The sequence below is a fragment of the Formica exsecta genome, unplaced genomic scaffold (assembly GCF_003651465.1).
Source record: "Formica exsecta isolate Colony F162 unplaced genomic scaffold, ASM365146v1 scaffold71, whole genome shotgun sequence".
Taxonomy (NCBI): domain Eukaryota; kingdom Metazoa; phylum Arthropoda; class Insecta; order Hymenoptera; family Formicidae; genus Formica; species Formica exsecta.
In genome coordinates, this window is record NW_021853477.1 from 386,540 (window position 1) to 398,817 (window position 12,278).

General features: G+C 37.2%; 1 protein-coding gene across 4 annotated transcripts in view; it reads right to left on the bottom strand.

The window, feature by feature from the left end:
• The window catches only part of LOC115243267 (collagen alpha-1(XVIII) chain), a 334,384-nt gene that overhangs the window by 156,819 nt on the left and 165,287 nt on the right, over positions 1-12,278 (bottom strand). For 2 of the 4 annotated variants that reach the window (XM_029820097.1, XM_029820096.1), the window contains exon 1: positions 2,993-3,167. The exons of the other annotated variants lie outside the window; for them this stretch is intronic. The gene's annotated coding sequence lies outside the window, so the exon portion shown is untranslated. Of the gene's footprint in view, positions 1-2,992; positions 3,168-12,278 lie in introns of those variants that run through there. 4 annotated transcript variants of the gene reach the window in all.

The following is a 12,278-nucleotide window of genomic DNA, read 5'->3' on the forward strand; positions in this document are numbered from 1 at the left end:
GGGGGGAGAGAGAGAGAGAGATATGGCCGGAAGAGAGAGACAGTGCATCGCTAACTGCAGACTGCATATCTAGCTTCTAATTATTATGTACATAATTTTGTGATATACTGTGATATTATACGAAAAGAATAGTTTGACCAAAACAATATATTTTACCCTTCCTCTTCCCTTTCCTTTCTGTATTGATGATAAAAAATTGTCGCAGAAAAATATCCTCAGTAAAATAAAAAAATAAAAATGAGACAGATGTACCGATAGAATAACATTTTTCTGCCAGACGTTCGAGTTTAATTCTATCAATCTGTGGTTGTAAATGGAATTATGTATTTTTAATTGTTCCAATCTCATTTGGCATTTGTCTCATGATGAATGCGAGGTCATCTCAACGTTTCAATGTTTTATTCCATTTAATTCGAATAATGTCTGCTTCATTAAATTTATTATAATTAATTTCATTATAATTAAATAATAGTTGTATAATAAGCTTATCAAAAAATAAAAATTTTTGGGAGGAAGCGCGAAGAAAAATCGGCGGAGGAATTAATTTTCTCGCGTTGCATTGCGTCCTTTGAACTGTACAACTTTCTACAAGCAGCATTTTTTTCCCGCAATCGGACAGAAAACTGTTCCAGTTTCAATCAGCGTCTAACGAAAAAATATAATATATACGCATTTGAGTAAAGTTCTGCACAAAAACAATTTATATTTTATTTATCTAATATACATATATACGTTTCTAATTAATTTTATAATTAGTCTGTTTTTTGTGTATTTAATATGCGTATTTCATCAAGGCATTCTTTTCTTAAAATATTTATATAGCAAAAGGAAGAGAAAGATATAAAGTTACATTTTATGATTGATTAAATTATTTCATCTTACATAACGACAATGTTTTTTATATCTTTTTATATTTTTATATCAATCGTCGTTGTAAGTTTATTAATTTGATTTTAGTGGAACTCTTCTGGATTGTATATGGGCTAATGCTTTGTACATCTCTATATCATTTATTGTGATCAATCAGTAATTAGAATCAGTATAACAGTCTAATATCATTACTTTTGATATTATTAATACAATTGAGAAAAAATAATTAATAAAATTATTAACCAAGTTTTTTCATCAAATTGTTTCATTGAATTAAAGATGTCATGAATTATTTACAGTGGTAAAACAAAACAGAGTAAGACACAGAATAATGCAGAATTTCGATAAAAAATATTATGGATCACCACGTTTTTCTATTACAATTTCATATTTTACAATTTTATTCTGTTAAATGTTTTTCTCGGGAATTTTTTCCAAATGTAACAAGAAACTATCTTAATATTTGCCATTTCAGCATCGTTTGCGCAAGCGAATCAGTCTCATTAATTTTGCGCCGACGCCGCAGTCGCGGGGTGACCAACGCAATTGTGTCCGATTGTCAATCAAAATTTCATCGCATAATGGTCATTGCGGACACGATGGACATTCCGATCAGTTCGTGTTTATCGAAAAAAAAAAAAAAAAACCGTTCAACAATTACAGCGTAATTTGGCCAATTTAATAAGTACGCGGTGTCACAACAATTCGCTCGAGTTAAAGCACTTAAGGTGCTCGCGACGATCACAAAGGCGGTCCTCAAACGGCCTCATTAACTTCACTCTAACTATATCCTACGATTTCGACTGGCGATGAAGTCGTTTATTTTATCTCGATGAAGTTTTAATCTCGGTAGATGAGTTTCAGCTCTCGCGTGTCGATATTCACGAGAGGAAAAGAAGGAATGGGAGAGGGAGGGGAGGGAGAGAGAGAGAGAGAGAGAGAGAGAGAGAATGAAAGAGAGAGAGAGAGACAGACAGACAGAGACATAGATCGAGAGAGAAGGAAAAGTTTAGCCACGTGCATTAAGAACTCTTGCTATTAACGATGTCCCTCTCCCCCCCCCCTTTTTTTAGATCTAACCTTCAGACAAGACACAACTCTTGTGCGACTCCTTAAAAGCGTCGTTACGTTCTTACTTATAGACAGACTTGTTCGCGTACAACTATCTCGTAATATCGCCAGCCATTACGTTAAATCGACACTTGCGAAGGGAAACTCTTTCGCGAAAGTTTACTGTCTGGAATTTACAATCTTTCCCTCATATCGTATGGAACAGAGAATTAAACCAGTTCATTATATATATAATGAAGCAATTAATTTGCCTAAAGTTTTAATATCGATACTCGGGCTTTTATACGAAGGCCTCATGTATATACAAGGAGATAGAAATTTATAGCGCGTATACGTGCCAGAGAAATTTGTAAGGCATTGCGATTTTCGATTTTGCCCGCGAATTAACTAGCGATAATAAAGGTTAACATTTATCTACGTTTATCAGATCGACGTGCCGCGATTTTGCAGCGCAAATTATACGCAAATGCCGCGAGCTCGTCCATCCTTTTCCTTCCTCCCTAACATTCAAGATTTTTCCCGACCGCGTTAACGAACTAATTTATCAAGCAATTTGTCTTATCTCGATGAAGTTTTAATCCGGATGACTGCGATAGAAAACTAACCGCTGATGAAATAGTTACGGGAGAGGAAGAAACTGCCTCTCTGCAATAACGAATCGGTGCGCATCATTGTCGACGTTTAATTAATTCTTTCTATGAATTAAATTTTTTTTAATAAATCCTTTTATTCTTTCTGCATCTCCAACGGTCTCTGTCCCTCAGATATCATTGTGGAAATAATGGTATCACAAAGCGAGAAAGCATCGTCGACACGCACGCAATAACTTATAATACTAGTTTTTAATCTCATTTATCGCGACTTAATTTAATCTGCTAATAATAGAGAGAGGGAAATGAAAAAGAGAAAGAAAGAGAAAGACACGAGGCCGAGAGGAATCGCTCGTGTCCTCGTCTTCGCGGGATTCTCATTTCTAACGAAATCCTTCCCCTTTTTCTGAGGGACACGTTGCAGGATACTTCTCTTCCATCACGTCGATCCGATTACTTACACCAAGCTCGAGCACTCCGCGTGTATCTCCCTCCCTCCGGCATTTCCTAATATCTACAACTCTCACTGGCGAAGCACCATACCGAACGTAAACAAGAACACATTGTGGAGAACGGTTCGCGCGCACACTTCCTATCGGCGGACGGTCCGGTGTCCTGGAAGTATCGCGCGACGAATACCGGCGACCTCGTGACACCACGACACGCTCCACCACTCGTCGTGGATTCTCGTGATTACAGGAATCGCGCTCTCTTTTTTTCCTGCGTCTCCTGCCGCGTACCCGCGCGAATATCACGCGGCTCTTTCGCGACACTCGTACTTCCGGCCGCCCGCAGCAGCCGTCAGTCGGCCGCGTCGAGGAGACGCGTCTCATAAACGAGGACGGCCGGCATTTGAGCGCGCCCGCCGCCGCGGTTGTGTTGGGCCGATTCGCGGATCCTTGCCGTCGTCGCGTCGACGAGGGTGGCGAACGCGCGGAGGGGGATGGGGGGATGGACGGCGGATCGGATAGGAGTTGCGTGCGGCGCAAGGAGAGAGCGCGGACACACCGGCCAAAGGGGTTGAAGAGCTGCCGGTGGTGCCGTCGCGTGGACAGGGTGCAAACTAACCGGAGCGCGTTCCGAACGAGGACGACGATGCCGGGGGTGCGAACCCCCCAGTCGCGTCGCCGACGCCGACGCCGACGCCGAGTGGGGGCTGCCGTCTGTTCTCGCGGCGCCGCCGCCGCTTTACCCGCCCCCATCCCCTCCGCGGATAAATAAATAAGGGGATGCGTGGTAACGTCGTTCATTCTCGGCGGATGATTGCGTGAATGGTCCCTCGGTGCCTTTCAGTCCGAGCATCATCGGAAATCTCGCGAATGACAGGCGTCCAATATTAACCCTTTGTTTCTTATCGCTGCGTTGGGTATCCATCTTTCTCCTTTTACGTTATCGGAGTTATTATAAACGATATTGGAAAGTCCTAACCGCGTACAAAATTCATTGTCTTACTAATTGTAAGACTTTGTTAAAAATTAGAAGATCTATGACAAGATCTAATTGCTCTAATCATATGAAAAAATTTGTAAAATATTTTGGAGATATTTCGACATATTAATATGAAAATAATTTTGCAGATTAACTGGAGCTAGTATTTTTATATTTTCACAGACTGAAATATAGAGATACTTTGATCTTTATTTTGTATATACAAAAAAATAGAAATTATACAAAATACGAGATTATTATAAAATACGAACGCTTAAAAGTAAATTTGCTTGATATACGTAAAAATAAACTATTTTATCTTTCTCTTCTCATTATATTAACAAAGTTCTAAACATTAAAAGAGGAAATTAAAATATTTTATTTATATAATGTTGAAAATAATATAATATTTTAAAGCATATTCTCTTAAACAATATAACTCTTGAAATTAAATAAAACATATACATATCAAAATATTTTCAAGCTAACAGGAATTTTAATTAAGAAAATATATAGTAAACTTGTAAATATAAAAATGAGTGCTTGCCTCCTGGATCGGTTTTGTCGGATAAGTTAGCGTAATAGCATCCTGTGTTGCAGATTGATAGTTGACTAGTGGAGCTTTACTTCGCGTGTCTAAAGTTAGGGATAACCGGCAAACCGCTCGCTTCATTTGTTAGAATATTCAGTAAGCATCGTTTCAATACCATGTCTCAACTTCGTCTCGAGCTCTAACAAGCGTAATTATTATATCATATAGAGAGAAAGTTGGCAATTTTCTCCGGTTTTTTTTAGCGAAAGCTTTAAGAGAAGCTGCTCTCTCAGAAACGTAAATAGACTGAATACGCGCAGATCGCCTTTTCTTTCTCCTTGATGATGGAGAGCAGAGGTTCTCAAAGCATAAAAAGACATTCCGGAATGAAAGTACCGCTAAACACTGATCGATGCGAACAATGTGTCGCGAAAGAAAACCGGAAGCGGGTCAAGCGTGAGATTCCGCCGGGGCATCGTTTCGCGCGTTAACTCCGTTAGGAGTTTTTCATAAATAAATATGAGATGATTATCTCACTTATGCAGTGCGTGGTACTAAAGATACGTACCATCTCAGCGCGCTCTAAAAGGTCGGTGACAGGAGATTTTCATATTCCGTCATCACGTAAAGATAAGAGAATCTAGTGCACTGGATATTTGTCCCTATTTTCTTGAAAATAATATTCGCTGTGCCTTTTAATTCGCAGCGACGAATAAAGCGTATTTCATCCTTCGGAAGAAAGCTTTCTTTTCTCCGGGGAAAGGAAAAAAAATGGGGGCTTTTCCTCTTCTCGTTTTTTTTTTCATCGTGAATCAAATGTTCATATCCTTTTTTAACGCTTCGCTTCCGGCAGGAGACCACACAATTAGTGGACGGCTTCTCCCTGTTAACTGAATTCTACGAATTGCGGTATCGAAGCATTCCGGGAATTCCACAAATGCGTTCGGAAGCTGCGTCGATGTTTATGCGGCTGCGAAAATTCGCGCGCGTTACGAAGCGGACAATGAACAACAGTCAACAACACACGTTGGCTTTTCCCTCCCCCTCCCTTTCCCCGAAACATAAACTTAAAAAAAAAAGAGAGAAAAAAACACACGCGCTTTTGGTTGTTAGGTTGACCTGTTTTCCAAATAAATATGACGAACACGCTCGGTGAACTATGACATGACCGGTAAGAGTAATATATGGTTTCAATTCGGATGATTGATTTGGCAATGCGAGAGTTGAATAAACCCCGAACCCTCGATTTGTCTCTGCGGCATAACAAAGTGGTTTAAGCGTAACGTTTAACCGAAATAAAAGTGCGAAATATCATGATGTTTACGAGAGTCGGATTGTAACGATAACAACAAAATTTTGGACTGTTTGTGAGAGAAGCATACACACACACGCGCGCACGCACGCACACACATACGGGATACCGATATTTTTTAGGAAGGATTTGCTTGGGGGTATTATGCGCGCGATGAATTTAATTTTATCTTCTCGCTTGGGAACTTTTGAGTATTGTTACAATTGTTGCACAATATCGTGTTGCAATTGATTACAACATGATATGTCCACTCTTCGTGTTAGATGTATTTTGCTATGTATTTGTAGTTGTTCACGCACGCCGAGTGGTTTTATTCTTGTATTGTATTCTTAATATTTAAATGGCCGTAATATGATCTCGGGTGGGTCATGTATTCGGGCCAACAACAGGTTATATTAGAGTGTAAATTCAGTTTTTATGCGTATATACTGGAAGAAGAGAAGAGAGAGAAGGAAGGAATTTTTGTTGGGAGGTGGTAGGAAAGAAAAAATAGGAAAGCGCAGGCCAGGGTTGAGTCGAGAATCGAACCCGAGATCTCCGTGATGTGAGTCAGGCGCGCTACACACTGAGCCACCGGAGGCCCAAGTTGCCGTGCAAATGATAAGATGAAATAAAAAAGAAATTTGGCGTCTTTTACAGTATTGTTTAAGTTGCCGTGCAAATAATAACAAAGCGAGATCTCCGGGATGTGAGTCAGGCGCGCTACACACTGAGCCATCGGAGGCCCCGAGTGGTTTTATTGTAGTCTAATTTCGCGTATTCCACTCAAATGCGTAATTTTGTGCGTGGCACTGCTTCTTTAATAAACTGATTTTATTGGTTCGACGAACTGAGAGATTCTTCCGCGCAAATACGTAATGACTTTTAGACTTTTTTTATCTCTCTTCCTGCATCTTGATTTTATCAAGTGTGAAATAAAAATTCTAAAGTGGTATTAAATTGAACTTGAATGAAAGTATTATGATTTAATTGCGTATATACTAAAAGCTTATGAAAAGCCTTTCATTACTCGCCGTTTATAATATGAAAATTTAAAAAAAAGTAAACGATCGATGAATTACTCAAAGAATACATAATTGAAATACAAAACGCCTAAAGTTACGCGTGACAATGTCCTTGCAAAACATTCGTTTACTGAATTCTCTGCGTAAGCATTCGTAGAGACACGTCTAACAATTACGTTAACATTCATACGAAAGCAAGAGCTTGTTAAACTGAGAAGACGAACAGCAATTATGTCATAGTTAGCAACAACGTTTCTAACGCGCAAGTAATTTCTTGTGTGACGAGGTGTTCCTTAATTTTCTCTCTTTTTCTCGGTTTCTCTCTTTGACTTGTCTCCCTCTTTTGAAAGAATGACTTGTGGAACAGAATTCCTTCTCTTATTAAAAATATTTATATATATATTAATACTCCAAAAGTGCTTTCTTTCATTTCTTTTTACAAAATTATGGTTGCTAGAATTCTTCATTGTCTCTCTATATACATTGTTAACAATTAATTAATAACATAATTTAATGTGCATGCTTGATCTTATATTATTAACAATTCTTCAACATGCTTTTGCTTATTTATATAATTTTTCTTTTTGTTATTTTTTTTATGTATAATAAATTATCTATTTATCTATCTTTTTCTCTCTGTTATCTATCTTTATTTCATCTGACAAATTCGTTGCAATGTCACTATTAATTTTCATTTGTGAAACAATTTTTCCGCCGCAAAAGAATAACGCTTATCAACGGATTAATAGGAATCATTTACAAGATTGAGTAATTCAAATGAGAAATTACTCCGTGCGTTTGTGAGGGAGATAAAGAGAGCAAGAGCGAGAGGATCGATGTTTACCCCGCCCGTCTGGGATTGTAACCTGTTCGCGAGGGTGTGAAGGTTGCAATGGAGGCTCATCGTTGCTCGTTAGACACTCGGTCGTGCGTGACGATCATTTCCGTCACACATGAGCACGTTCTCCGTTCAAACGTTACTCGCTCCCGTTCGCTCGAGCAATTTGTTTCCCCGTGTCCCAGATTTTCCCGAGGATTCCCAGGCAGAAATCTATGATTTTGTTCCAAGTAATTCCACGCTCGCGGAAAAATTGCAACTACTTTCCGGTAACGCGTTTGCCCGCGCGGGTTTATTCGTTTCAGGTTTAATGAGAGTTCAGGGTGTAACTGTGCATCCGCTGAAACAAATGTTATTGTTTGATAAAATCCGCGCGAGTACGTTTGTCAAGTGTGTAGCGTTAAAATTTCTTTCACCGTAAATCTATTAAACGGTAGTTTTAGTGATTCACGTGTTAGCATTATTTCCGTCTCGATTTTGCTTTAGAATTCACTAGTATTTTTAAGAAAATTCGCGTGCTGTTTGCATAGCCGGAAACAACAGTTTTTTTTACAAGGGGTAAGCGACGTCAAAATCCGTGATAAACAACAGTTTTTCATCGCGAGATTGCATTAACAAATCGCGAACAGATTGAGATATAAGAGGCGTATCTTTATCATCTTCAAAAGCAAATTGATTTTCGAGAAGATGATGCTCGGTAATGGTATATCATGTTTCCGCTTACTATCCGCTTATTGCTTCTCCGCGAATAACGAAATTTCCATCTCTCGGCTATATCAAAGATAAAGCTATGCGCGAAACACTCGATAACGCGGTGTAAGTAGAAATTGAAATTTCCTGCTGGGCTGAATTGTTCCGTATATCCTCAATATCCTAAGAGTTTGCTGACCTCGTTACACGTTTGTCCGTGCGTAGCCGATTACTTCCGTTATGAACACATTTTTCGTTGCAAGTATATACGCTATGAAATATGAATAGTAAGATGTTTTCTTGAATTTAGAAACTGTGTACTCGGCATAGCATACAAATCAACCGATGACCGCTTCTACTCAGAAAACTATTCGCTGCTATCAGCTTTATTTCATACCATCATTGATTTTATCGTGATTTACAAGTTTTTATCTTTTTTTTTTTAGAAATGTCATCATAATTATTCTCTATCTCAAGATTTTTGTCTTTGCTAGTTAAAAATTTTATTAAATGTGCTTCGTAAATTTATGTCAACTTTAATTTTTAAAACTCTTTTTTTATGTAAATAAATTAATAAATCATTAATTTATATAAAAAAGAAAAATACTTCATTCGGAAAATTAGTTTATAATTTTGGCGTGTATCACATATTTGAAATCCTATTACAAATATATAGGGTGTTCCAGACCAGGTCAATGCAACTTTAGGATCTTATAGGAAATTGAATTTGAAACAAAAAAGTTTCGATAAATATAGATCCGGAAACGTTTCGTTAATAGTAATAAAGTTATAAATTTGAAAAAGTCACGTTTTTTTGATGATTTTTAAAAATAACTTCAAAACTCTTCATTCATTTGAAAAAAATAACGAAATAAATCTGATGGGTAATTAAATAACAAACTAAATTACATCAATTTCATTTAATTCCGATGAATAGTTCAAAAGAAAATAGGCTCAAAATAGCGAAAAAAGCAGAAATTTGAAAAAACCATTTTTTGATGGTTTTTGTAATAAACACTAGATTCGTAGTGCAAACATTGCAAATGCAAACATAAAAATGTTCTTATTAAATTTTGATTATAACTAATTACTTACAAAGAGTTTATTAACTATAACTTTTTAACGAAGCGTTTCCGAACCTTGTTTATAGGAACCTTTTTGTTCCAAATTCAATTTTCTGTAGTTTCATTGATTTGACCTAAAACATCCTGTATAAAATAGTTAAGTTAAAAAATAAGTACACTTTTTAATAGATAAACTCTTTCATTACACTTTCCAAAATAAAAAAAAAACTCAGGGGAATATAACATATCCAGGAAAGTATACATACGCTATAATATTATGTGAACGCTCAAGCAGCATCTTGTTGATCTCGTCAAGTAGCACCTTGAGGCGAGCTTTCTGCTGGCCGGAAGTATACCGCAATGCGACATACGGAAGGCTTATCGTCCTCGTTACACGCTCGTTCGTGCGTAACGATCATCCCCGATCACGTATGATCACATCCTTGAATCAAACGCCACTGCCCGAGCTACTCGTTTCGACGGATCAAAGAATGTTCTGGCTCTAGCAACGCGCGCTCTGTATGCAATAAGTATGCACAAACACAAGCGCATTTCTGTATTCAGGATCCTCGACACAAGACTAATCGCGAATGGCTATTAGCATATCAAAATTCTCATTTTTCGCGTAATATCGATAATCTGTATTACAATCATCCTAGAAAAAAAATATTATTCCGTGACCTTTTCAACCTTTTCTACTTCAAATGGATGATTAATGACTGTAGACAAATCTAGAACGTTCCAAAATCACCTGAATGTTCTCATAAGTCTTTGATCAGTTTGGAATAGAATTTTTTATTACCGAAAATATCGAGATATCAATGTTTTGTAAGTTATAAACTACTGAAGAAAAAGCTTATTTGCAAGTTAAATTTTGGATGCGGACAAAAATAGATAACAAAATTAGATTTTTCAGTTTATTCTTTTATTTTCAAATCAACTTTATTTTAATAAAATTTCATTTGAAGCTTATAAAAGGAGTTGCAAGGATATATGATGCAGAAAATTGGAAAGTTGCAATATAAATGATGACACCCCTTGATATTATCTTGACTTTAAATTGACTAAAAAAATTTGTCATTAACAGGATATTTTGTGATCTTATGACATATAATACTTACATATCGTTGAAAAGAAGCAACAACAATATTCGTAACACGCGTCACGAGGAATATAATCGGCGACAAATCGTCCATTTGTGTTTTTCCTATATTTACAAAGGCAAATAGCCGCAGACGAGTGTACGCGCGCGCTTTCAAAGGGACGATTCTCAATGTCGTTTTGCAATACCAAACTATTGTACGAGATGACAAACCGCGCTCGTCCATCGGACCGTTTCTCGATGAGAATGATGAAAGTGGCAAGGGACAAACGGAACGAAGGGGGCTCTCAGGTTGCCCGCGAATCGATGCCCGACCCCGCGAATGCAAATGCAAAACAGCGGCTGACCCATTTTTTTTTTACGCTTATCTGCGCCGCACTGTCTCCGTCCGGACTTTTCTCTTGCCTTCACATGCCTCGCCATCAATCTCTGCGTTCGTCCCCTTCTCCGCTTCCTGCTTCCCACTGTTACGCGCGGACCGATAAACTAATTTCGTCCGGAAAAAGCTGCTCGAGCTCGTGCACTTCTCCCCGGATCCGTTCTCCGTTCTCTCCGAAAAATCCGTGCATGCGCCTGCAATCCGGTACCGGAAATCTCATCCTTTCTCGTTTTTTTCCATTTTTCCTCGCATGAACATGTCGCCGCGTTTCGCCATTCGCATTCTATTTCCTGTCCGCCGACAGACAAGACAGCACCAACGCTCGTTAGGATCAAATTACGATTTGAACTGATAGCCGAGAGGTCGTTTACGCTCTCTGACATAAGCGACGAAAACTCGAGTTTTGAGGGACGAGTAATAAAGGGCGAATTTTTATATTGAACCAGTAATGATGGTAAAACGTATCGAGAATTCGATATTGTCAAGTTTTTGTAAACTACATTCTAGAATTCTTCGATGTTTCATTTATAAACATTGGCTTAAATTTTGCAGCATTTATCTATCAATTTCCATATAATATTTTTTATATTTTTATTGATTCGAACAATGATGGGCATATTTAAAATGCAAACTATTGGGAATACAATTAATTTCTAAAAATGGGTTTGTTTTAAATAAAATATTATTTAAAATTTCATAAATATTTTCTATAAGGATGTGATAGATGTGTACAAGAACATATTTATGTAAAATGTGAGAAATTTTTATTTTTTATTTCAAATATTATTTCGTGCCCTTTGATTTGAAATCAATTGGAAATGATGTAATCAATTATTCAATATCTCTAATCCTAGATTTACACTAATAATTTTGTTAAAGCAGATTATTTCACAACGGTTTAATATTTAATCGTTTTAAAAATATTCCGTTCAGCTATAAAAGAATTCGCGTAGAAACGTCTAACGCGCGTATTAAATTATACCAAAATTATACGCGATCGTACGAAGTACATTCGAGTTAGGGTTTCTATAATCGAGATCAAGGAACGATAACGCAAAACATGCGGCGTATATTTAGAAACGGGGTTTCGAGGAACGAGTAATAAAGCGCAAATTTTTACATTGAACTAGTAATGGTAGCAAAACATATCGAGAATTCGATATTGTCAAGCTTTTGCAAACTGCATTCTAAAATACTTTGATGTTTCATCTATAAACATTGGCTTATATTTCGCAGCGTTTATCTACCAATTTTCGTATAACATTTTTTATATTTTTGTTGATTCAAACAATGATGGGCATATTTCAAATACAAATTGTTGAGAATACAATTAATTTCTAAAAATGGATTTGTTTTAAATAAAATATTATTTAAAATTTCATAAATATTGTCTGTATG